A 4,939-nucleotide genomic window follows, 5' to 3' on the forward strand; every position below is an offset into this window, starting at 1 on the left:
GGACGGCTTATTCATGATGGTAAAGAAGAGGTGGAGGAGGAGGAGAAGCATGAGAAGGAAAACAGAGTGGAGAGGGATGTGGAGGCAAGAAGAATAGCAAGAGCACTCTATGAAGAATAGAGGAGGGTGGACGAAAGCAAGAGGAACGGATGAGGGAGGGATGAACAGCACAAAAGGGAGGAAAGACAAAGGGGGTCGGGAGGGAGAGACACCCACTGAGATAGAACATATTTTAGAAGTGGGGATCATTTCCTACTTGGCAACAGTTATGGTATTCCAAAAAAATGAGCTCTCTGTTCATAGCCCTGCTTTCCCATTGGTGGAGCTGAAATCACAATAGCATGTCTGTGCTGACATAAGTTTTGACCAACAACAGCAAATATCACCCTTTGCACTTTGCACAGTTACTCTGTATAGTGACAGACTGTTCAGTCCCCTCCTGCTAACTGCTTATACTGTGTTGTAATTCAGCCTTGCTCTTGATATAGTTGTTCTCATTTAGATAGTTTTCTGTTTCTGTTGTCAGACAACAAAACTAATATGAAATAGTGTTTTAATCAGGGCCCATACAGACTTCAGTACATGTTAACCAGCAGTCGATTCCAAGCTTCTGCACTGCAGTGATAAAATCCTTCTTTTATAATCCTGGTGACAAAATCAACATAAATACAGGTTAATGACAAAAGCTGAACTGTGGATTCCGCTGTATTAACACCGAAAATGATCGATCACAGAGAAAGTTAGAGGCAACAGAGAGTCTTTCTTTACTGCCACACAGCCCCTGATTCTCACTAGGATGTTTAGCCTACATCCTTGTTAAACAAAAGCTCTGTTTACCCCATACACAGCGTTGCCAGATGTACGATAATCATATTGGTACAATAATTTTGCTCTCTGTACGATGTACGATCAAATGAGAGGGAAAAGGAGAAAGACTGATGGGAAATAACAGAAAGAACAAGAATCTCTGGTGAGTTCTGAGTTCAGAGGCCTACAAGGATATTGTCCCTTAACGTAAAGATCTAAGGTTTAATCTTATATACTATATTCCACAATTTCATTATGTGTAACAAGTTCTTGAGCAAGACTCTGAACACATACTGAATCACAAAACATAAACAAGTAAATGTCATAAACATAAAGACACAAATACCAGACATGAGGGTTACATACAGTAATATGAAAAACTGCAACTATAATCAAAAGAAAAGTGAAAATAAAACATACAAAATCCTTGTCTAAAACAACAGCTTTTAATAACTGAAGCTGCTCAGGTAGCTATAACACTCCCAAATATGGAAGGATCAAACAGCAAACCAAACAAAGCACAAATAAATCTAGGTTGCACCTTTTAAATATTTGCTGCACTGCTGCTGAACAAAGGCTCTAGCTTCAACAAACTATATCACTTTGAAATGCTAAACAGAGGTTTTTTATACGTGAATCATTCAGTCACGAGGACATGAATGGCATAATTTAAGGATAAATAATAGGCTGCTAAAAGTAGTAAAGGTAAACATCAGTGATAATAACAGCTAATGGGGCTGCCCCCGTGAAAGGTTGATTTAATAAAAGCATTAAACAGCAGCAGCAGCAGCAGCAACAACAAAGAGATCAGCAACATTAAAAACAAGACGAATGACAAGCTGAAGTTCAAAATTTAGAAAATTCAAATTTGTGCATGTTATGGGAAACAGCATTCAGCTTGCTTCATATCTGACTTCAACTCTTTATGTGCCAGTAATCAGAGAAAGCAACATTTTCTCTGACATCACTGTTGTAAGAATATTTCAGACAGTGATTTTACCACTAACACTCAGGTTGATGGCTGGTTGAAAGGGCTGAAATCTAATTTGGAGGATTCACAAAGGGAATATCTGCTACATCAGAGGCGTAACTGGAGAGGAGTGCGGCTCAACCACCATGAAACAAGGAGAAGACAAGAAGGAGAGAACCTGAGAGACAAGTTGAGAGGAGAGATAATGATATTTATAGCAGCTGTACTTCCCGTCTGTGTGTGTGTGTGTGTGTGTGTGTATACACATGCACTTTAGCTCTAAAGCCCAAACAATTAGATGCATCACACAGTATAACCTATAGTAAAGTAGTCTGCAAAACTCTGAAAAATTAAAGTGCCACCAAAATAATAACATTCAGAATTTTTTACTCCATTTATTTTGGTAGAACAAACATAAATGGTAATGCCTAATATATATGATTTTGAAATGAACGTCATCTTCAGACAACTTCAAAACACTATTTTTTTAGCTGTAATGCTGGACGGCTGGCATATGCAAACTATATGTCCACAGTAAGTGTCTGTATGTTTTTGTTTGTATTTTTTAATGTTGTCTTAAATCAGAAGGTTCACAGCAGGTTTAAGTCTTGGCTTTGACTTGTTGGGTCAAAACCAAGACCAAGTCCTAAACTTTGTGTCACGAGTTCTTAACAAGTCATTATGCACCCTTTAACAAATTATATATTACATTTATTAAACAGAATTACAGCAAGTAAATTAAATGTAAAGAATTATTGAGTGCTTTTTAAAATGTGTATGTATTACTTTAAAAAAAAACCTTTTATTACTGTGAAACAATTACAGACATTGGTAACACGTTATAATAGAGCCTGTGATTTACAGTGTCATTTCACTGTATGAGTCTGGTTATAAAATACTTACCAGTTGCTACTGATACTTAAATTCAGGTACAGTGGATGAAAACAAGACTAAGGGGAACAAGACATGGGCATTTTAGAGGAAAGGAAAAATTAATTATAGTCTTAAGTATTTTTGTAAATATTGGGTACCTACGGGATACAGTACTAAGAAACCAACCTGAAGTTTGGGGAAAACAGTAAAATATAAGTAAATGAACTGAAACGATAACTAGTTTACTCACTAAACATTAAAGATTAGCTATGTTTGCTCCAACTACATATATGTTCTATTATTACATGACTTCATTATATTATCATTTTTCCTCCTCAGATGACAATAGAAGCCTTTCAACCCTTTGCTAAATATATCCTTGCAATGTCCTGATATCTGGCTGTCTTGGAAATGAGCCTTGTTAAAGGACAACAATTGCAGGTCTGTCTAAAAAGCGACGTGCAACTGTCCAGGATTGCAGTGCTAGTCTTTTGTGCCACAAGGAAGATAAAATATAATTTTCATTCCTAATAAAAAGCATGTTTTGTGAAGCCATTCTTTCAGATATTATATGCCGGTTACGACAGATGACCCCAACTCAGCGTCTGTTGTATGTCCTCAGACATCCTGTGAAGATAAAACTTTTATTTGTATAGTGCTACTCAAAATAGGGTTTTGTACGTTTGAGGATAAAGCAACAGCAATGTAAATAACATGTAAATTTAATGAAAGGAAAAGAAAGAACAACAAAGTGAATAAAACATAACAGACAGACAGACTCATTCTGGTTGGGTATTATTTATGGTCCTTGATTGATGGACGTTTACTGTACCTGGGATGAATAATCATTAATTAATTCATTAATTCATTCATTCATTCACAATCAAAAGTCCTCCAGGAAAAGTTTTTACCAACTGAGATCCAAACATACACCTCCTACTCTGGTGTTGCTCTAATCACCACACTATGGGGCTTTTTTCCTATCTTTATTCAAGAGCGTGGTCTCTCAATTTGAGAGCATGATTTATTGATTTCACATTCAGGTTTTGTAATTCTCTCCCTCAAACCCTGCCCTGGCACTGCAATAGCCCCTGCTTGCACTTAGATTTGCTCTGCTTCTGCTCAAACTGTATGCTTGCACTCAGATATATTGTTGCTTGCACATAGTTCCTGCTCCTTTCCTGCTTCAGACCTTCTCCTTGCATTCAGGCTGCTTCTGTGCACTTGTGGAACGTCTATCTTAAAACAATAGTCAGGTGTCCATATGAACAGTGAAGGAGGTTTTCCTCACTGTAATCATTCCTCCTGTTCATACTGGCTGTTAAAAGATCCCCCTCAAATGTGCTTTCAATTTAAAAAAAAAAAGTTGATGTGAAGCTTATATGAGGCTTCAGCAGTCTGAGTTAGATCATATCAAGTGGATATCTGACACATTTACAGTCTTTTTAGCATCAAATTCTCTCTCGTGTGTTTCCTCGCACAGTGTTTCCCTGTTGAGCTGCAGCACTAAAAAGACTGTAATGTTGAAAGATATCTACTTGATTTGACTCATTTAATGGCGGAAGCTTCATATTAGCTTCAGATAAACTTTTAAATACATTTTTGCACAGAGGGAGGCTTGCAAATTTCACAGCAATAAGTCCTCCTAATGAAACAACGGGATACATCGCTTCTCCCTTTTAGTAATCAGCAGGACAACATCATTTAACTGTGCTTTCCGAAACTGTTACAAATCACTGTTAAAAAATAATAAAGTTTTATGATGTGATAACACTGTGGTTAAGGTCTGACAGTTAAGTTTAGGCACAAAAAACATTCAGTTAGGTTTAGGAAAAGATCATGGTTTGGGCTAAAATGATCATTTTGTTAAACAGGTGATGTGGGTTGAAATGACTATGTCCTTAAAGTTAGGCCTCCCACGTTGTCATGGTTACAATAATAATGAGGTGAAGGTTAGGCGACAACCATAGTTACAGTTTTTGTAAAAATCTCCTGATTTGCAGTTGGAAATGGGACATGTGAAATGAACAGCGGCTTCCTGAGGCAAAGTCCAAGCTCCAGGTTATAATTAATACAGCTGCTAGATGGCATCTGTCACTCAAATCTAACTGTATGTTGTTTTTGGGCGACTGACTTCACAACCTATTGTGTTGTTTTTCTTGAGAGGACAGAGAGAGTTTCTTTCATAAATAGAATATGCATATGCAAGTGAATCAAAGTGTCTCTTTCAAAGTGTCTGCTTTCTTTCATTTTATTTATATTTTTTTAAATATTTCATTCACAGGTGGA

The sequence above is a fragment of the Thunnus thynnus genome, chromosome 5, assembly GCF_963924715.1.
Source record: "Thunnus thynnus chromosome 5, fThuThy2.1, whole genome shotgun sequence".
Lineage (NCBI taxonomy): Eukaryota > Metazoa > Chordata > Actinopteri > Scombriformes > Scombridae > Thunnus > Thunnus thynnus.